Source organism: Lemur catta, chromosome 3 (genome assembly GCF_020740605.2).
Source record: "Lemur catta isolate mLemCat1 chromosome 3, mLemCat1.pri, whole genome shotgun sequence".
Taxonomy (NCBI): domain Eukaryota; kingdom Metazoa; phylum Chordata; class Mammalia; order Primates; family Lemuridae; genus Lemur; species Lemur catta.
The window spans coordinates 96,915,884-96,938,331 of NC_059130.1; the positions used below are offsets into that span (position 1 = coordinate 96,915,884).

General features: G+C 46.3%; 1 protein-coding gene across 6 annotated transcripts in view; it reads left to right on the forward strand.

The window, feature by feature from the left end:
• Positions 1-1,794: 1,794 nt before the first annotated feature.
• Positions 1,795-22,448, forward strand: part of RIMS3 (regulating synaptic membrane exocytosis 3) — an 85,742-nt gene continuing 65,088 nt past the window's right edge. For 3 of the 6 annotated variants that reach the window (XM_045548126.1, XM_045548119.1, XM_045548124.1), the window contains exon 1: positions 21,397-21,630. The gene's annotated coding sequence lies outside the window, so the exon portion shown is untranslated. Of the gene's footprint in view, positions 2,397-5,432; positions 5,679-19,047; positions 20,089-21,396; positions 21,631-22,448 lie in introns of those variants that run through there. The other 3 variants (XM_045548123.1, XM_045548120.1, XM_045548121.1) reach the window with 3 other exon arrangements.

A 22,448-nucleotide genomic window follows, 5' to 3' on the forward strand; every position in this document is an offset into this window, starting at 1 on the left:
TCGATTCTCAGTATCGTGTAATGCGTAGAAGCGGAGTTGCTTGAAGTCTCGCGAGAATTTGTTAGTGGCGACAACCGCGTTAGAGAGAATGAGACCTGAGAGTTTGGGGCCCGCCTCTTTTCAGGGGTTCCGGAGGCGTTGCCTGGTGACCTCCGTAGGGTATTACATTCTATCCTTGTGGGTCTTTGCTGTGGTGTGTACAGTTGAATTTTCGCGAATAAGTGGTTTTTGTAGGTTTTTTTTTTTAATGAGCTGGGGGACGGACGACATAGGCGTGCTTATTAAGCACGCTGTTAAAGAAGATAGCTGCTAGCACCATAAATTCACAAAAGAGGGCATTTAACACCAAACTGTAAAATGATATACTCCAGAATAAAGAACAGTATTTCCCAGTAATGGTTAGCTTGTAACCTTATGTCGACGTAGAAGTTGTCTTTTTCTCATTTTGAATGAAGAGTTTAAAACTTTATCAAAGATAGTTGGAAATCACAGCCACAGTGGGCATCTGCTTTTTCATACTTACCTCTTTCGTCTCCACAACCACTTAGTCTAAAGGCATTAGTATTATTTACATTTTACAGATGATAAAACTGGAGCTCGAAAGGGTTAAGTAACTTGATCCAGGCCCCACAGCTAGTAAATGTCAAAACCCAATTTGAATAACTTCAAAACCTGTAGATATATTCATCAAATAAGTATTGAATGGAATTACCAACAATGAGACACTTAGTGCATTAGGTAGCAAGAACAGAGAGAAATGGTACTGCCTCTGCTGATGGTATCCTTGAATTTTACAAATCACAATAAAATCAACACAGTATTAAAATTTGTTTCCTTTGGGTTTATGACCCTGGTAATAAAGTAATTGAGAATAATGGAACAATAAACACTTGACTTGAACTCAAGAAAATTGTTTTCAAATCCAATTTCAATAAATCTCACTTCAGGCACTCAGTAAGTATTTGATGAATGAATGAACAAAATCTAACTAACTATAAGACACCTGACTCCACCAAGTCTCAGTTTCTTCATCTGTAAAATGATCTAATTCCCAGTTCCTGGGAATGTTGGGGAGATGGCGTGAAATAATGTGAGAATGCTTTGTAAATTCCAAAAGTGTTATAAATAAGTTGGAGATGATGATGACATTTTCAGACATGAGAAATGGCATGAAAGATTAAGAACAGGGAAACTCAGGCTAGGCACAGTGGCCCACGCCTGTCCTCCAAGCCGAGGTGGGAGGATTGCTTAGAGTCCAGGAGTTCAAGATCAGCCTGGGCAACACAGCAAGACCCCATCTCTACAACAAAATTTTTTTTTAATTAGCCAGGCTTGGTGGTGCATGTGTGCCTGTAGTCCCAGCTGCTTGGGAGGCTGAGGCAGGATAGCTTCAGCCCAGGAATTCAAGGCTGCAGTGAGCTATGCTTGCACCACTGTACTCCAGCCTGGGCAACAGTGAGACTCTGTCTCTAAAAAAATAAAAATAAGAGAGAATCAAAATGAGAAATAGTATGTTGCAACTGTAGAAAGATAAACTTAGATGAGAAGAAAAGCTAGGGAAGTTTTTCTACAAATACCTATAGAGCAAAAATACTGCGTATACTGTACTTGCCAAAGATCTGTAAAAATGTGTAGGAAGCAGTACAAATTAGTGAACATTGTTATAATTATTGACCGCACATAGGGGCTACAGTCAGTTTCCATTCAAGAGCCTAGAAATCAGGTTGCCCTCAGAATTAAGCTAGTAAAAATCTACATATTAGTAGAAATTAGCCAAAAGTGATATTAAATGTTTTTAACAAATAGTGCTCAAGCATTGATCAAGCAGATTAGAAATCCACATAGGCTCCTACAAGTATCCCCCTGTGCTAGGTGTTAACCCTTCAGTTGCTGGTTGTGAATAGTGGGTCCCAGAAGACCTCAAGGGAGGGAGTTGTCAGGAGGCTTAGAATAACAGCTATTTACTAGATAGTACTGAAGTATTTCAATATTTTAATAGTCAATATTATAACTAATAACAATCATACTGGTACATACAAGCTGAATATTAGCCCTTGCTGTAGACTTCTCTGTATTATTATCAATATTTTCTGCCCCTCCATATCTGGCCTGTCCCTAGAACATTAGGGTGAGAGACTTCTCACCCTAATGTCCTCAAGTTTGGCTTTGTTTTGATCAATGAAATGTGAGTAGAAATGGCATAAGCCACCACTTCTGAGCAGAAATTTATGAGCCATCTCATGATTGTGCCGTATTATTTTTCCTCTGCCACGAGAGAAGTAGATCTCAAATAGAGCTGCTTCTTCAGCCTTGGTCCCGGAAGGAAGATCTGCAGAGCCACAGCTGACCCACGTGAAATATAATGTCATGTGCACAAGAAACAAGCCCTTGTTACTGTAAGCCACTGAGATTGTTTTGGTTGGTTGTCACTGCAGTATAACCTAGCTAGCCTAAACTAATACAACCATGAAGTTAGCTATCCATGGAAGTAAGCTAAGAGCTTGTCTACAAACATGAACAAAAAACAAACCAAATTCTGATCCAGGTCATATGGGAAGAATCTCAAGAAGGCAGATACGATTGTAATTTAATACACAGAAGCCTAATCAATCTTGTCAACAAATCATTCTGTGTCCTATCTGGAGAGAGATTCTGTGAACCAAAGACCTTGATCAGCCATGACATCCCAAAACAAAACAGTTACAGAGGCTAGCATTACCATTGCCCCTCTAAGCCCTGTCTCAGTCAAGCCAACCTGAGCATTAGGATTTCTTTGTCCATGTAATCCCTGTTGTGGATGAGAGTGTCTCACACTGCCTCAGCTAAGGAAGGCTTCTTTTTTTTTTTTTGAGACAGAGTCTCGCTCTGTTGCCCGGGCTAGAGTGAGTGCCGTGGTGTCAGCCTAGCTCACAGCAACCTCAAACTCTGGGCTTAAGCAATCCTCTTGCCTCAGCCTCTCGAGTAGCTGGGACTACAGGCATGCGCCACCATGCCCGGCTAATTTTTTCTATATATAGTTTTAGTTGTCCATATAATTTCTTTCTATTTTTAGTAGAGATGGGGTCTCGCTCTTGCTCAGGCTGGTCTCGAACTCCTGACCTCGAGCGATCCACCCGCCTTGGCCTCCCAGAGTGCTAGGATTACAGGCGTGAGCCACCGCACCCGGCCAAGAAAGGCTTCTTAAAATCAACATGCTTTCCTGGTGTGATACCCAGCAAATGTCTTGCCTACCCAGCAAATGTCTTGCTAGTTGGGACAGAATTCAGTGATCTGCCATCTAGAGGATTCCAGTTCTTTTGATAATTGTATTTCTTATTGTAAATTAATCAATTGGATTCCACTTTATATAACTATCAGTTTCTGTGAGCTTAGTAAATACAAGAGCCCCTCTGGGAAATGGTTCTACTCTCTGCTTACTATTAAAATCAGGCTTCTCAGCCAGGCAGAGTGGCTCATGCCTGTAATCCCAGCATTTTGGAAGGCCAAAGTGGGACTACCGTTTGAGGCCAGGAGTTTGAGACCAGCCTGGGCAATGTAGCGAGACCACATCTCTAGAAAAAAAATTAGCCAGGCATGGTGGCACGTGCCTATAGTCCCAGTGACTTGGAAGGCTGAGGCAGGACAATTGCTTGAGTCTGGGAGTTCGAGGTTACAGTGAACTATGATTGGGCCATTGCACTCCAGTCTGGGTGATAGAGTGAGACTGTGTCTCTCAAATAAAAAAGAAAATTTTTTTAATTAGGCTCTTGAGTTTGCAGAGTTGAAGATCAGTTCTGGGATGATGGTAAATTCCTTAAGGTTATAGCAGTGTAGAAGGACCTGTCTAGACAGCCAGCTGGACTTCCTTAAGCCACACCCCATTATCTCATTGACCCAAAAGAAAAGCAGTTAGTGCTAAAGAGAGAGAAAGTTCATGAGCTTTTGGAGTTCAAAAAAGGGATAGAAGCACCACATGTACTGACCATCAAATTGGTTTCACTGATCATCACCTAAGAACACATTTAGCAATAACGTTGATTGGGTGTCGGGCAGATGTGGGTGGGGAGGGGATGGGTACATACATACATAATGAGTGCGATGCTCACTGTCTAGGGGATGGACACGTTTGAAGCTCTGACTCAGGGTGGGGGTGGGGGGTGGCAAGGGCAATATACGTAACCTAAACTTTTGTACCCCTGCAATATGCTGAAATAAGAATAAAAGAAAAAGGGATAGATTACTTCTACTTAGTACAAAATAGTGGGGATAGTTCAGGAAAGATTTGCAAGAATGTGACATTTAAAGGCTGGTCTTGAAAAGTGAGTAGAATTGGAGAAGAGCATACCATGTGTAGGCAGCCACTAGGGCAAACAGAAGCAAGGGATCAGTTGACGAAATAGTATAGAGTATGAGGGAAAGGAAGAAGAATCATACGGAAAGATATATTATGATCAGATTAAGGCTCTGGGATTTTATTTTCTGCTATGGGAAGTTAATGGTGGACATGTTTTGTTTTTAAGCAATTTTAACCATTTTTAACAGTACAGTTCATTGGCACTAAGTGTATTCACATTGTTGTGCAACCATTACCAGAATTTACCATCATCCCATTCTGAAACTCTGTATACATTAAACACTAACTCCCCATTTCTACCCACCCACCCCCACCTCTGGTAACTACCATTCTATTTTCTGTCTCTGTGAATTTTCCTATTCTAGGTGACATGTACAAGTGGAGTCATACAATATGTGTTCTTTTTGCGTGGCTTATTTCACTTAGCATAATGTCCTCAGGGTTCATCCATGTTGTAGCATACACTAAAATTTCATTTATTTTTATGGCTGAATAGCATTCTTTTTTTTTTTTTTTTTTTTTTTTGAGTCAGAGTCTCACTTTGTTGCCCGGGCTAGAGTGCCATGGCGTCAGCCTAGCTCACAGCAACCTCAAACTCCTGGGCTCAAGCAATCCTACTGCCTCAGCCTCCTGAGTAGCTGGGACCACAGGCATGCGCCGGCATGTGCCGGCATGCGCCACCACGCCTGGCTAATTTTTTATATATATATATATATTTTTAGTTCTCCAGACAATTTCTTTCTATTTTTTTTAGTAGAGACAGGGTCTCGCTCTTGCTCAGGCTGGTCTCGAATGCCTGAGCTCAAACTATCTGCCTGCCTTGGCCTCCCAGAGTGCTAGGATTACAGGTGTGAGCCACTGCGACCGACCCTGAATAGCATTCTATGGTTTGTATATATACATTTTGTTTATCCATTCATACATTGATGGACATTTGAGTTGTTTTCACCTTTTGGCTACATGAGTAATGCTGCCGTGGACATTGCTATACAAATGTCTGTTGGAGTTCCTGCTTTCAACTCTTTGGGGCATATATATAACCAGAGGTGAAATTGCTGGATCATATGGTAATTCTATGTTTATTTTTTTTTTCTTCGAGAAACCACCATACTGTTGTCCATAGCTGCTGTACCATCTTACATTCCCAATGGTAGAAGTTTTTACAAAGAGGAGTGACATGGTCAATACTATGTTTAAAGGCAATTTGGAAGAGAGAGTAAGATGAAATAGAGTTGCAGAATGACCAGCTGGAAACTTCTGCAATAGTTTAGGCAAGGGCCTGAACATATTAGCAGCAATGAGAATAAAAGGAAGAGGATACAAATGCAAAGGGGATGTTGCCAAGGTAAGATTGAAAGGATTTGACCATTGATTGGCTATGAGGAGGAGGTGGGGAACAAGAAGAACAAGGGTGTTTCATACCTGAGAAGATGGTAGTCTCCGGATGAACAGTCAGAGTGTGGAGAAGTCATGATTACAGGTTTTGATATGTGAAATTTGAATTACCAGAGAGACATTGTAAGTTATGGGGTAGACATTTGTTCTCTTACCTGATCAATACCCCTTGCCTTTTCAACTGGTAATTGGCACCCTACCATTTTTTTTTTATTGTAGAATGTATCCTTCTTCATCTCTATGTAGACTGGGCTTTGAGGGTGTGTGGCCATGAGAATGCACTTCTCAGATCTCTGATTAGGGGAATTTTCATTCACCAACAGTCCAGCTCCTGAGCTCTGAAATCCATCCTGAGCTATGAAATCTATTGCCCTTCACTCTGAGGTCTTACTTCCCATAGGCTACTCCTAGCCAATGACTGAGTGCAACAGGTGTTTTAAGACAAGCCTGTTCCTAGAATAAGTGATATTCTTCTAATGGATGACTTTGACTCAAGGACTCCTCAATAGCCTTGCCAAACTTTCCTTAGAACCTCACTGCAGTCTAAGACACTTCCACCTGGAACTCCTTTCCCTCTCTCCTTTACTTAGAGTCAGATTTGCATCATTGTGTGATGGCTCTCTCAGTCTTCCCCTGAAAACTCCCATTTTCTTTCACAGGTGTTTTTCATAAGCAATTTCTAGCATTTTATCCTGTCTTGGTGTCTGATTTCCTGAGGATCTGAACTGACATGAGGGGAGGGAGGACAGGATGCTTCCTACCATAGTATATCTCCTATAATCCATCAGCCACAGGGTTAGGCACATGACCCAACCTGACCAATCATCATGATCCCCACATCTTGGCCCAGTGCCTCCTCAGAGTCTCTCAGGGTCATTTGGCTCCCAGACTATTAGCCATTTGGTTTACCTCAACCAGAGACATTGCTGACCAAGTCTGAGTGAGGCCTCACAGTTCTGCTGCCTGAGGCCAGCTAGTTGCATAAGTGGGGTCTATGGCTTCTTCTTCAAATTTCAGATCCTGGTGACATACCACTTCACAGATCGTGGGATCTGGCTTCCTCAGCAGCTGATGAAGGGGCCAGTGAAGCAGCCTAGTATAGGAATTTAGCTACCCCTGGGCAAACTCATCAATGGGAAACAAGAAGGAGCAGGATAGAACAATTCACTCTCCCTTCCTTCCTCTGATGGATTGTTTCAAGACGTGATTTCTCCATACAACCTGTCTAGAGACATTATGCTTGGCCGGTAGGTGTACCTGTCAAGAGACTAGCTATGTCTCTTCACAGCTCATTGTAAAGTAGCCAGCACACATTTCCTTGCATTGCTTTCCATCTTTTCCTGCTTTCCTTTATTCCTCATTCTTACTGCCTCAGGGCTGTGCCTCCCACATAAAGGTTTAGCACATAATCCCTTTCTTCAGGCTTTGCCTTCTAGGAAACCTTGCTAAGACAGGTCACAGTTTCTGAAGAGATGGGCACATGACCTAAACTAGGTTATGCAAAGCCTTCTTAAAGGTTTGAAATGTAGATGTAGGAGAGATAGGATTTTTCTTCTAGAGATCCTGAGCCATGAGGAGCTGAGCGTGGCCATTATTCCCGCTTCATGAAGAGTGCCTGTCTGAGCATGAAGAAATCACAGAGGAAGGCAGAGCTCAAAGAAAGTGAGGGAGACAGAGCCCTAACACCCTTTGAATGCTTAGATCCAACTATCTCCAATATGCATAACTCTTTTATCATTTTTCTCTCTCTTTGAAAACCAGTTTTTCTAATCCGTATCATAGAAAACATGGTTACTTATGGATCCCAGGTTGCCTCCATTCAAAAGATCATCTAGGTGACTAGATTTTTAGGCTGAATTCCAAATTCTGGGGAGGAAGAGCTCATGATTGGGCTAGCTTTGGCCAAATGTCAACCACTGACCCTAACAACATTGTTGTGGAGGGGGTGACAGGGTTATGTATAAACATAGTTGTATCCACTGTAACCCTGTGAATAAAGGTGTGCTGGAGGGCAGAGGATAAAGCAACACTTCCCTGAAAAGTGAAAGTAGAGGATTGGGCAGACCAAACAATGGCTGTCTACTCCCTGAGAATAAATAAAGGGAAATAGTGTAAAGAGAACAGGTCAGAGGACAGAACCTATGCTAGCCAATAGAGCTTTCTGCAGTTATGGAAATGCTTTATATCTGTGCTATTCAATGTAGTAGCCACTAGCCACATGTGGCTATTGAGCACATAAAAGATGGTGGGTGCAACCAAGAAATTGAATTTTAAATTTCATTTTATTTAAATTTAAATTTAAATTGCTACATGTGGTATCTTAGTCCATTTTCTGCTGCTATAACACAATACCAAAGACTGGGTAATTTATAAAGAAATTTATTTGTCTCATGGTTCTGGAGACTGGAAAGTCCAAGAGCATAGCGCAGGCATCTGCCCGGCATCTGATGAGGGCCTTCTTGCCACGTCATAACATGGTGGAATGTATCAAGTGGCAAGGAAGTAGACATGTGTGAGACAGAGAGGGAGGGGACCAAACTTGTCCTTTTATCAGGAGCCCACTCCCTCAATAACCCATTACCATGCATTAATCTATTCATGAGGGCTCTGCCCTCATGACCTAATCACCTCTTAAGGATTCTACCTGTCAACACTGTTGCAATGGCAATTAAATTTCAATGTGAATTTTGAAGGGACATTGAAACCATAGCATGTAGCTCTATTAGACAGCACAGATCTAGACTGTTGGTCCACCTTGGGAGGCAGGATGGAGTATTGGCTATAGCATGTGCTTTGGAGTCAGCCTGATCTGGGTTTGAGTCCCTGCTCCATTTGCTTAACCTCTCTGAGCTAGAGAGGTGAAAGATGTAAAGAAAATTCAGTGGTATGTGATACCACAAAGAGAGAAAGGGACAAAAGATTTGCACAGGGTCAAAGAATCCATTGGATTGGCAATTAGGAAACTATTAGTGAATTAAGATACAGCAGTGTCAAAAGTGTGATGGGGTAAAACCCAGAGTAGCTATCCACCTACGTTTTGGACATCTGTTAAGTTCCTTTCCTCTGGAGGGGAATCCCAGCAGGCAGAGATTGGGAATGCAAAAATTTTCTCTTCTCTTAACCTGGTAGCCACATGGGGAATGAGAACTCAAAGGTGTGTCCTGAAGGTAGGGTTCCAAGGTCAAGCCAGAACAACAGAATGAGAATCATTGTCAGTCGTAGTGTCTGGAGCCAAAGGTGGGGTTGCCCAAACCGAGAAACCCACAAAGAAAGAACACCTCATGTACCTATACTCATTACACAGTACTTACAGAGTGGTAGATTGTAAGTCCTTCAAGGTTCGAGCTACGTGCATCTTGGTATCTCCAGTACCTAGTAAGTGCCTGGGACCATAGTAGGTACTTAATCAGTATCTGTTGAATGAATGAATGCAAGTAAGCCAGTCTACTCTCTGGTACGTAGTAGACACTCTGTAATATAATATGAATTAAGTTATTAGAGGAAGAAAATTCTGCAGTGAGAAGCTTCCAGTGACTCCTTCTTGGCTTGAAAACCCTGTTGTATCCTTTAGCATATTGCCTGGCACAGAGGAATTGTTCAACAAGTGACCACTATGGTAATTATTATTAGATGGGGAATAAAGTTTTGTAAAAGGTTGGGGGAAGGCCTTGGCAATAGGTAAGAGCTAACATATGTTGATCTCATTTAATCTTTAAACCACTCAATGAGATAGGTTTTATTAGACTGATTTTACAGATGAGAAAACTTAAAGAAGAGATTTAATTTATTCAAAGTCACCCAGCTCAGAAATGGCAGGACTGGTGTTGAACCTAAGCTAGCCCAGCGTCCAGGCTCCATCAACAAAGATTTGGGAGCCAGAAAGCAGAAGGAGGCTCAAAAGTGGAACTTAAGCAAGGCAGTTCTGGGGTCAAAATTCTGATTTCTTCCATTCATACCAATCTTGATGCCTTCTTCTCCCTTCTGTGCCCATTCCTTGCCTTCTTGCCAACCTCCTCATCCCTTCTACTGAGTTCACTTCTAGACCTCCCTTCTGCTTCCTGTCCCATCCAACCACATCTACTCTGGTTTGATTCAAGGAAGCAGGAGTTGAAAGGGGGTCACATGTGCCTCCACCTTGCCTCCATACCTGCCTCTGCTGGAAACTCTGGCAGCAGCTGGCAGTTATGGGCTTGGAGACCTTCAGCAATTTCAGCAGTGGTAGTGGACTGCTTTACATGCTCCAGTAGTGGCGGTGGTATGGAAGGGCAGCAGTGGGTAGCTGCAGGCTTTGGTTCTGCTAGCAGCATCATTGCAAAAACAGCGCTCCAGTAGTGTCAGCAACAAGTGCACTTCTGGGTGTAGTAACACCCTCCCGTTTGATCCTCCAGGCTTTGGGGTGGTAGAAGTTGCAGCTACCAATCTCTATTCTACCCCACCTTCCCCTCTTTGCTCCTTCATGCCTTCTATTACATTCCTAACCAGTCCTTTGAAATAAATTCCCTCTGTTTGAAATTCCAAGCACATCTGTTTTCTTGTCTTCACCCCAGCTGACAGTGTTGCCCTGGCCATGGGATAGACTGACCGCAGTTACTAACTTCCCAGCTATGCTGTTTGCAGTTGTTGGGCTGGGCAATGCCATAAGAGCAGCACACTAAGCTCTCTGCTGGGGGCATTGGGAAAGGAGCGAGGGCTGACCCTGGAGCAAGCACAGGTGAAGCTGCCTACTCCTGTCTGCCTCCACAGCTGCCTCTAACTATTAGACCTGAGTTGTGGAGAGCTTGCTGCTTGCCTCCCAGGATAACTTGACTCCGTGTTGTGGCTGGGAGGGATGGGCTCTGGAATGACCAGGTGGGAGTGCAGCAATGGGTACAGCTGGCAAGGGGGCACAAAACAGAGTGCCCAGGAAAAGATGTCCTTGCTGAGAGTAGAGTTTAGGGAGGGACGGGGGGCAGAGACCATTACCTTTTCATCTTTTTTAGAGGTGCTGATGGAGGGATAGACTGATGGCTTTCAACCTTTTCTGTCTTACCTTCCACCAAGTGCTCTGTAATCAAAACACAAAAACCAAGACTTCTAACAGCATTTATCCTTGCCAATACCTAAGGAGCTGTTAGAAAACCCTTACATCCAACTTAGCTTACTTCTATAGCCTCCTGGTGCTACCCAAGCCACTGTGGGGTAGCTAAGTCTCTGTAAGAAGTGGAGGGTTAAGATTATGAATAATCCCTGCAGGCCCCAAAAGAGCACAAGTACCAAGAACACTACTTTTCTTTGAGGTCTCTTGTCATAGCCAGTAACATTTTGCAAGGTGGGATTAGGCAAGTCCTGAGAAGAGGACTGTAAACTTAAGTATGATCCTTGATTGGAAACCTTCTAGATCCTACTCAGCCATTAACCTGCTCTGTGATCTTGGGCAAGTCACTTAATCAAGCTCAATCTCAGTATTTCCATCTGTTTTAAGAAGAGCAGAGGAATAATTTTTAAAGATCTTTTCAAATAAATTGTGTTAAGGGCCTGGATGGGATGGGAGAAGTGATAGGTATCCTCTGCCTCTCCTTCTTGCCCTCCTCCCTAGGTTTCTGTGAATATCAAATAAGATAATAAGCATTAAAATGCTCTGAAAAGTACAAAGCACCGTACAAAAGCAAGGAAGTATTATTATCAACATAGTTGTTAGCTTGGGAGGATCAAGGCAGGGCCAGGTTCAGAACCAAACAACTGGAAGGCAGGAATCTTAATACCAAAGAAGGAAATTTTCTTTGTTCAAATTCTTCTTAGAGTGGCACTTTCTTTGGAGCAGATCTGGCAATGAAATCCTCTGAGCTGCTGAAGTGGGTCCAGGAAAGTATTAAGGGGGCAGATAGGACATTCAGCAGCCAAAATATACTGGAGAAACACCAGCCCTGGTTCCTCAGTTCCTTCGTGATCCAACAAAAGATACAATCAAAGAGGGAGGCAGATTGTATCAGCAGGTCTCAGGTTCAAAGCCAGGTGTGTGTTGGATCCTCTATCAGGCTCTTTAACCAGCCACCAATCTATTTTGGGAGCCAGGATGTCACTTTGTAACTAATACTAAACTCTGCTGCCAACAACCTAAAAACCATTCCGTCTATACAATGTTCAAAAAGAACATTGATCTGGAGAGGACCTTAGAGATAATCTCGTCAAACTGAGGCCCAGAGAGGAGCAGGAACTTGCCAAAATGACACAGTAAGGTCAAGCTGATTGGGCTACAAGGAACAGAAGCCTTCTTAATCTAGCTGAAATACAAAGGAGTTTCTTGTAAGAACTGGAATTGAAAGGCCAACAAGAAAGATACAGGCCTAGGACTCACTGGTCCCACTCTCTTTATCTCCTCACTCCTCCCCATCTCTGGATAAGATTGCTCCTTTCTCCTCTGCCAACACTCAGGCTTCTGCTTCCTCTTGGTCTCTGCTCTCTGTTATCTGGCCTTGCACATGGCTTTACTGACCTCTCTACTTCAACTCCCTCTGCCACCTGACAATTTCTTTCTGTTCCTTGGTTCAAGAGAAGCTCTAACTGGCCCATCTCAGGTTGTTGTACTAGGCTGTCTTAGTCTGTTTTCTGCTGCTATAACAGAATACCTGAAACTGGGTAATTTACAAAAAACAGAGATTTATTTCTTAAGTTCTGGAAGCTGGGAAGTCTAAGGTCAAGGGGCCTGCATCTGGCAAGGGACTTCTTGCTGCATCATCCCATGGCAGAAGGCAGAAGGGCAAGTGAGTGAGAAAGCAAAAGAGATGGAGAGAGGAAAGAAGTAGGTTGAACTTATCCTTTTATCGGGAACCTACATTCGCCATAATTTAACCCACTCCTGCAGAGCCTTCATGACCTTATCACCTCTGAAAGGTCTCGCCTCTCAACACTGCATCACTGGGGATTCAGTTTCCAACACATGAACTGTGTGGTGCACATCCAAACCATAGCATAGGCCATTTGTCAGAGGTCACCAGGTAATATATGGAATGGTGACCCTTGACTCCGGTATTGGCCCCATGTGTTCAAGTCTAGAGGCTAGAGGGGCCATGTGGTCTAAGGCATGACCCCAACAGTTTGTGGTTTGGACAGATTTTCCTTAAAGTGGATGTGAATGAGGCAGAAACTGCACCATCACTGATTGGAGCCCAAGGTTCCAGATTTCCGGCCCAGAACTTTTCCCCATGAAATTGTCATTTCTTTCCTTTATTTATTCAGCAGACATGTCTTAATGCCTGCTAAATGTCACTCATAAATATCTTCTTCCCCTTCTTCCTCCTCCCTACCCCGAGGAACTTATGATATAGTAAAAATAATGGCACAGAAACTAATTACAACACATGAGCCCTTTAGAAGAAGTATACACAAAGTAATAACAATAGCTACCACTTACTGAGCACCATGTACCAATCACTGCTGATGACTTTGCATACACTTCGTCATTTAATCTTTACAATTCCCCTATGAAGTCAGCACCATATTTCACACATGTGGAAGGAAACGGGCTCAGAGAGTGGTTCACAGATAATCAACAGCACAGCAGGGCTCTGCTGCCGAAGCCTGCTCTGTTAACCAGTGTGCCCTGCAGTCTTTACCATGCTGTTAGAGCACAGAGGACCATCTTGGCCTAGGAGGAGGGCAGGGATGATTGAGGAAAGCAGTAGACTTCCAGGAGGTGGTGACATCTGAGCTCAGCAAGTGAGCAAGCTTTTCTCAGGCAAATGGAGGGAAGGTCATTGTAAACAGAGGAAGCCACATGTGTGAATAGCAAGATGCAAAGAGAAGAGCGCCTGGCAGCTGGGAAAGGCTGGAGTGGGGGTGTGAGCAGGAGCAGGGCAGGGAGCACGCTGACGACCTGAAAGTGACTACCTCCTACATTTGTACCCTAGGCGCCTCACTTGCTGGACCCAATTCCCACCCCTGGCAGGCAGTGTGAAGATGATGCCAGGGAAGCACTGACAAGAAGGATCTAGGAGGAGAAAGAAAATTCAGCGGAACCTAAAAAAGGCAACCACTACTGCCTGGGCCTCTGTTCCTTGAATGGACTATCAGGGTACATGGGTACAGTCCAAAGTAAAAAATGCAAGAGGAGGATGCTCTTTAAAATATCAGCACTGAAACAACACGAACACCCTCCCTGCTCTGGACTCCCCACACAGCTTGCTTCTGCCTGGCCTTCAGGTCTTGTCTTAGATGTTACTTCCCCTAGGAAGCATTCCTTGCTTGGTCTACCAAGCCTGCCTTAAGGCACCTGGGATACTATTTTGACCTTTGCCTTTTCTGTGAATTCCTTGAGGGCAGGGGCTGAGTCTTGTTTACCCTTCATCCCCAGGACAGCAAGCGGCTCATAGTAGCTGCTCAGTAAAAGATAGATGGAAGAATAACAAATAGTCCCCAAGGAGCTTCTGCCAAGTCTTTCAGGTCATGCCAATTTTTCTCTGTGTCTCTGGGGTCCTACTGACCTCAACACTTGGAATCCTACACATGTTTGAACCAGAAGAAACCTTAAAAATCATCTAACTGGCCGGGTGTGGTGGCTCATGCCTGTAATCCTAGCGCTTTGGGAGGCTGAGGCAGGAGGATCGCTTGAAGTTAGGAGTTTGACAACAGCCTGGGCAAGAGCAAGCCCCTGTCTCTACAAAAAAATAGAAAAATTAGCTGGGTGTGGTGGTGCACAACTGTAGTCCCAGCCACTCTGGAGGCTGAGGCAGGAGGATCTCTGAGCCTGGGAGTTTGAGGTTACAGTGAGCTATGATGACACCACTGCATTCTAGCCTGGGTGACAGAGCAAGACCCCGTCTTAAAAAAAAAAAAATCGTCTATCTCCTTCCTCCTGCCATTTCACGGATGGGGTGAGGGTGGTCCATTTATCACTTATTTGTGAACAATCTCAGTTTTTTTCTCCAGCCACAATTTCTCCTTTGAACTCCAAAACTAATCAGCTGCCTATGCAGCCCCTCATCTGGGATGTCCCACAGTGCCTGCATCTAAATACATACAGAACTGGACTCAGCATCTCTCTCACGCCTGGTCATCCTCCAGGCTTTCCTCTCTTGGTGAAAAACATCACCACCCACCCTGCTGCTGGAACCAAAAAGTTGAGAGTCCTCCTTACCACCTCCTACGGCTTCCCACCACCAATAAAACATCAAGCCCAGTAGTGTCTACCACCCAAACCACAAAATTCAATTCCTTCTGCCTCCCTAGACCAAATGCCCCACGGCTCTAATGGACCTCTGCAAAGGTCTCCTCATTAGTTCCCCCCAATCTGCTCTTTCCTTATACCAATCCATTTGCCTCACTGCAGTTGGAGTGACATTTTGAAAAATGCTACTTTCTCATTTAACTCCTTTGCTGAAAGACTTCCAATAGCTCTGTACTTTTAAAAATAATAATAATAATTATTATTATAGCTAACACTTATGGAAAACTTATTATGTCCTAGGCCCTGTTATAAGGACATTACACATTTTAACTCATTTAATCTTCACAACCCTAAATATTCCCATTATACAGAGAAGGAGACTGAGACTCAGAGAAGCAACTTCAGGGACTTTGCATAAGTTCTTACCCCATCCTTGGCTCATTGGCCCAGCTGACTGCTTTTCAAACTTCCGATGTGATGCCTTGGGGAGCATTTGAGGATCTCCCTTGTTAGGTCAGGCCCCCCCATGGCACGAATCCCAGTTTTCATTTTATAATTATTTAGGGGTATCATTTGGTTGATGTCTGTCACCCCAATAGGTTTTAAATGCTATGTCTGTTTTGCTCATAATTGAATTCTCAGTGCTCAACCTATAACAAATACTTGATATTCACTGAATGAATCAATGAAAAGTGTTTTCAATAGGAGAGGGGATGTGGTCAGATTTGTTTCAAAAGGAGTTCTTTCATGTGGAGGTTGGAGGTGGTGAGACCAAGTCACCTGCAGGAGCTGAATTCAGGAGTGAGAGGACTGGACTAGGGGAGTGGCAGTAGGGACGGAGAGAAGCAGGTGAACCTGGGAAGCATCGAGGAGGGAGGCCCTGATGATGAATTGGACAGAAGTTAGGACATAGGAGTCAAGAGTGACTCTCAGATTTCCAGGCATACCTTGAACTGGGGTAGGAAGCAACTAGAAGGAAACAGCCAGGTTGGGTTGGCAGAGCAGGGTACCCCTAGACCAAGTCAAATGAAACATGGAAAAGTTCTCAAACTCCTTAGCTTGGTCCTGGTGTATTTTATTCAGCTGCATGCCCAACCTACCCCCAAACTCGGGGCGTGTAGACCTCTGCTCCTCCCCCAAGCCCCACCTGTCCTCCTTTCTGCCTTCCTAAGTACAGTCCTGACCCCACCTCTCCCTCACTCCACAAGACTCAGCTCCAGGGACATCATCTCTGGGATGCCTCCCTGCTCCTCGGCCCCATCCTCTGCCATGTCTGAGATTCACTGTATGAGGAGTGTTTCTCTGCCTGTCAGCCCTGATGACTGTTTTCGTCAATTCTGAATCCCTAAGCACCTGGTACAAGGCCTGGATCAAGGTAAACCTCAAATAAGTTTGTATTATTGAATTTTTTCAAGGGCTTGGCTTTATCACATTAACAGTTGAGGCCAGAAAGGGATATTCAATCCTGGTGCCATCACTTAGAGTTTGGACAAGTAAGTCACTTTTCTTAAGCCTCTGTTTCCCTGCCTGTCAAATGCAGATGATAATACAGTGGATCTACCTCGAAGAATTGTTTTGAGGGTCAAATGATATACTCTATTTTAAGTGTTTACCACAGTGCCTGGAATATGATTAGTTCCCTCAAAAATTAGCTGTTATTTATTTTAAGAAAAAAAAATTCTCTCTTTAACGTCAGGAAGGGGCTTGAGCTGGAACAGAGGATTGCAGTTCTCAGGATGCCCACGTGGGGGATGTGGTGAGCAGCCTCCGTGCGGACTTTGGCTCGGCTGTGCTAAGGCACCTGCTGAGGACCCAGATGGCCCGGCTGGGGTTTCCGGGGCTTCCCGGCCCTGAACAGGTGGGCGCTGGCCAGGACTTCTCGGGAGAAGCCTCTGCCATGTGCTTGGTCTCAACTCTCACAGCCTCGGCAGTCCCTCCTGCTAGTCCTGGTCTCGGCTTGGGGGAGGGGCTGGCGGGCCAGAGCAGGCAGGGTGGACAGCAACTAGGATTTATCCCATCAAATTTGTCATTTGTCTTTCAAACTCGATTATGGTCATTTCTTCTGTATAGAAATTTCATAATCAAATTTATCGATGTTTTATTTTATGCCCTCTAGGTTTCATCATACTTAGAAAGTCTAACATCTTCAAGGTTATTGAAACATTGACTCATGTTTTCTTCTGATGCATTATGGTGTTGTTATTTAAATATGTGTTCCACCTGGAATTTATTTCACTGTAGGATAAGGACACAGCTTTCTTCTCCTTTTTTTTTTTTTTCTGTCTCTCAAGCTGGAGTGCAGTGGTGCAACCATAGCTCACTGCAGCCCCCAGCTCCTGGGCTCAAGCAATCTTCCCACCTCAACCTCTTGAGTAGCTGGGACTACAGGTGTGCACCACCAACCCTAGCCAAATTTTCTATTTTTCATAGAGATGGGGTCTCACTATGTTGCTCAGGCTTATCTCAAACTCCTGGCCTCTAGTGATCCTCCTGCCTTGGCTTCCCAAAATACTAGGATTATAGGCATTAGCCATTGCACCGGGCCAGGTCAGAGCTTTCCTCTGTTTCCCCAAATGACTTGCAAGTTATTCCACTCCCTTTTTTTTTTTTTTTTTTTTTTGAGACAGAGTCTTGCTCTGTTGCCCATGCTCGAGTGCTGTGGTGTCAGCCTACTCACAGCAACCTCAAACTCCTGGGCTCAAGCAATCCTACTGCCTCAGCCTCCTGAGTACCTGGGACTATAGGCATGCGCCACCATGCCTGGCTAATTTTTTCTATATATTTTTAGTATCCGTCTAATTTCTTTCTATTTTTAGTAGAGATGGGGTCTCGCTCTTGCTCAGGCTGGTCTTGAACTCCTGACCTTGGGTGATCCTCCCACCTAGGCCTCCCAGAGTGCTAGAATTACAGACATGAGCCACCACACCCAGCCTCCACCCATTTGTTGAAAGGCCTATCTTTCCTGTCACTCATCTGAAATGCTATCTTTTCATACACTGAATTCCCTTGTGTGGCTGGAACCATTTCTATACTCCATTTTGTTCCAACCAGCTATCTAGTCCTGGTTCAATACCATACTGATTTAAATGTATTGACTTTATAATATGTTTTAATATCAGGTAAGTGAATCCCTTTTCATTATTTTTTGTTTATAGTTTTATTCCTGCATGTTTATTCTTTTATATGCACTTAAGAATTAATAGCCCCCCCATCTCCCACCCAATCCTTCTGGAAGTCAATATTGAACTTTGGAGACCCTGAAATTATATGCAAAATGTACACTTGTACATTTCTCTGGAGAGAAAGTCCGAAATTTTCATCAGATGTGCAAAGGGACCATGGTTCCAAAGGGAGCCCCCGCCTTACATGTGTTTGTGAAAGGGGCACAGGAGGAGCACAGAGGGAGCCTGATTCCTCTCCCCTCTCCCACATCCTCATAGGCTCCGCTCTCCCTACCTCCACCGTTGTTCCAGGCGCTTCCCTGGCTTCCATCTTGCCTCCCCCAAGCTAATCCCCTTTGCTGCCCCAGAATGACCATTCTACCACACAGGCCCTAGTTCTTGGTCTAGGCCTGATATAGATTAGATGATAGCAAAACTTTGATAAGTAAATGAAGTCACGAGTCCCAGATCCCCCTCCAACCGCTGTGGGACCCAGCCTAAAGCTGCTTCCACATTTTTGGTCCTCAGTTTACCCTTCTCATAGGCCAGATGAGAAGGATGAAATAGGATGAAAGGTATGTGGAAGATAGAGCTAGCTGTCCCCAGGAGGGTCCTTTAATCCCAATAACTTTCTTTTTCCCCCTCACCTGCCCACTCCTCATTCACATTTAATTTATGACCTCAGCAGGGGGACTACTCATTTTACCTGCCTCTAGCAAATAATAATACTGTCTGTCCTCTCTGTAAATGAATGGAATTAAAACTCTAGAGCCCAAGAGTGGAATTGACCAGTCCTAAGGAAGGTTAAACATACAAGTTGGGGACAGGCATGACCCTAGGGGAGACTTTATACAGTAACCCCCTAAAGTCCCAAGCTGCTGAGGAACCCAGGACTCAGGAAGTCCACTTGGAAGTTCATTTAGGCAGATGCCAGGCCCTAGAGCAAGGTTTCTCGACCTCAGCACTGTTGACATTTTGGGCCTGACAGTTTTTGGTGTGGGGGCTGTCCTGTGCATTGCAGGGTATTTAGCAGCATCCCTAGTCTCTTCTCATGAGATGCCAGTAGCAACCCCTAGCTGTGAGCACCAAAAATGTCCTCAGACATCATCAAATGTTCCCTGGGGGACAAAAATCGCCCCAAGTTGAAAACCACTGCCCTACGAGAAGTAGAGGGGACAGGGAAAGGAGGTTAACTTGGGTCTCAGGGTAGGGCATTCTCTACTGCCTTATCCTCTGTCTGACAGGGATATTATAAAGTCTTTTTCTTCATAGCAGGCACTTAGGCGTCTTTTCTCTCTGAGCCTCGGTTTTTTCATCTGTAAAGTGGACTTGATGTTTGTAAGTCATTTTCCCTTCTCTCACCATCTGACGTTCCTGGATCCAGTCCGAGGTAGGGCAGGGGGCGCCGCAGTGGAAGTGAGATCCCGGGAGGTGCCCCAAAGGGAAGGACGGATGAGAAAGAACAGATAGGGGTGGTGGTAGAGAGGGGTGGCCAGGCAGGAGGCAGGAGCGTCCTAGGGACATCGAAAGATTTGAGGCTTCCACAGACCACCTTTCTTCGAGGCTCACCGCACTCGAGGGCGCGTTAACATAGGTCTCCCCCAACCAGGCAAACCCAGACTCTGTCCGTTTCATTGGGCCCCGCCCACTACCAGGGGTCGGTCCCATTGGCCCCGCCCAGTCCTTGTGGCTCCGCCCCCTCAGCAGAGGCCCCGCCTCCATCAGGCCCCGCCTCCCTCTTCGCCTCCCGCCAGCCGGAGCTCCGGCTTTGCACCCGGCGGCGACTGAGAACGGTGTCTGCTGCGGAGCCGGCAGCGCAGGCGGGCGGAGCGGAGCTGCCCGGCCCCGTGGCGGGCGATGCCCCCGTGAGCTTGTCTCGCCGCCCCTCCCCGCCCCGCGTGCCTACCCCACTCGGAGTCCGCGCCCGCCTGGGGCCGGGCCGCGCCTACCGCCGGGTCCGCGGGGCGGGGTCCCGGGGCAGCACCTGCCCCGCCTTGCGGAGACGCCTCGGCCTGCGGAGTCTCCCCTTCCTGTCTGGACCCCGGCCCCACCTCCGGGTAAGTCAGTAGGCCTTGCTCGCCTGGGAGTGGACGTGGGGAGGGGGCTGCGGAGGTCTGGGGGACCAGGGGAGGCGGTTTGGCCGTGAAGCGCAACGTAGAGATGTGAGTGTGCAGGATCTGGGGCGGTGGGGGCCCGGGGATGAGCACAGTGTGTGTGAGGGCTCTGGGGCGAGGGCTAAGGTATGAGAGGGGGACCTGGGGTGTAGGGGGAAAACTGGAAAATGGGGTAGGAGCCTCAGAGTCTTGAGTTCTTTGCTGATGCTCAGAGCACCTGGGGCCCTGGTCTTCAACAGCATTGCCTCGCATGGCATTTTTGCAAAGTGCTTAGAATCCCTCCTGGAAAGGGAGCTGGAAGGCAGCCTGCCTTCTCCCTCCTGCCTGTGCCCGGGTTGAGAAGCGGCCACTTTTTCCTCCCAATGTGACACCATTGTGGCGCCCAGAGGACCCCCCCCACCCCATGAAAGAAAAGAGGTGGCGCTCACTCCAGCCTTGGGGGAGAAGGGGGAGCTTCTGGGAAGCTAGGAAAAGCAGTGGTCAATAGCATGGTGGGGAGCCCAGGGTTCAGGGAGGCTTGGCAAGCCCTTTGGTGGGTAACTTGGGCACCCTCTCATTCATGGGGAGGATATATTCCCTAGCTGGCCTCCTGGCTGCCTGGACCTCATACTCCCATCACCTCTGGACAACCCAGTCGTGAGGAGTGACTTTCTTCACAGTGCCCTAGTCCTGAAAGCTCAGGAAGAACCCACTGCTCCTGTGGTCCTGGATTGGGAAGGCAATGCCAAACCCAAGGCCAGAGAACAAGGGGCACTGGCTGATGCTGCCACCTGGGGGCTGTTTGAATGTGGTCCTTCTGGGGGGCTTGGGAACCTGGGTGATTGTCAGTGTCTAACTCTAGACCTAAAGGTGTCTGAGTGCAGGGAAGAAGGCTGCTGCCCCTTTAGTCCTGTCCTCTACCCATGATGACTTCTTAAGTCTAGGTTCCTTGGGTTTGGGGCCTGAAGTGGTGGGAGGAGGGTCTTTCTGGGTTGGACCTGGTCACTAAGAGGTTAATGAGCCATCCACATAGTTGCTGCCAGCCACCAATTAGACTGTAATCAGGCAGCTGCCAACAGTCCCTGGGGGCATGTGGGCAGCCTAATGGGGCATCTCTGGCTGGGGAGGGAGGGTGTTGGGCAGGGGCCTGCTGGAGAGGGAGCAAGTGCAACCTATGCTTAAACCAAGCACCATGCCCTTTTAGAGTTTGTTTAGGGCCCACAGACCCCTTCTCTGCCTTCTCTGTCTGACTGCCTGGCTTAGGGACTTCCAGCCCTGGGGTTCTACACTTACCTGGCCCTTTGCAGGGTATGAAGCCCAGAGTTAGCTAAACTCGGCTTCAAACCCAGGCTCTGCCACGTCCTGGCTGTGGGATATTGAGGAAATCACTTCCCTTCTCTGAACCTCTTTCAGTAGAACGAACCTCCTATGTCTCTGGAAGGAGTAAATGAAATGGTGGATTTGAGCTGCTTAGCACAGTATTTGGCACTCAGGAGAGCTCAGAAGGTAACTGCTGAACTCACAAACCACCCCTGTGCCAAGTACTTGCTAGGGCAGGCGTGCAGGACCCAGCAGGGACCGTGGTCCCTTTCCCTCGGGGCATGTGGTCTGTGTCACTGCTTAACTATTCTCTGTCCTTCCCTCCTTGCTCAGCTACACTTCTGGTCTCTGGACTTTAATTGGATTTTACTCTGTGGAGCCCAGGCCTGAAGCTGCTACTCTCTGGGCTCCCCCTCTTCCTGCCCACGTGCTGAGCTTTGCCGGGTCTGTCAGGGGTCTGAGTGATGTCTGCAGCTGCAATAGCAGCTGGCTCTTTAAGGAGGGAAGAAAACAATTATCTGGCCTGGGCATTGCATCAGCTGGAGCCTGGAGGGTCCCTGGGGAGGTGGGGGGGCAGTGGGCAGGCTAGTGGTTGATTTCATTAGTGCCATGTGAGAACTCTCACCTGAGTCTGCCCCACTCCCCAGCCGCAGCCTCTGCCTCTCCCACCCTGGGAGCATCACCTTGGAGGACTTTCTCTGTGTGCACCCCCATCCCATGTCATGGGCCTTTTGCAGTGTGAGAGACACTTGGCACTGTGGCATTGTCCCTCCCGCTAGCATTCTGCTGACTTGGGGTGCAGGATGCGTCTCCTCTACTGGCATTTTGTTCTCAGTGGGGGTGTCTCCCCCATAGTGTTTTACTGACCTGGGGGGTGTTTCTTTCACGCTGGCATTTTGTTGACCCAGGTGAGGGTGACTTCTGCACTGGCCTCTCACTGACAGAGGGCTGTCTCCTACGCTGGTATATTGCTGACAAGACAGGAGAGCTTTGCTGGCTGGGGT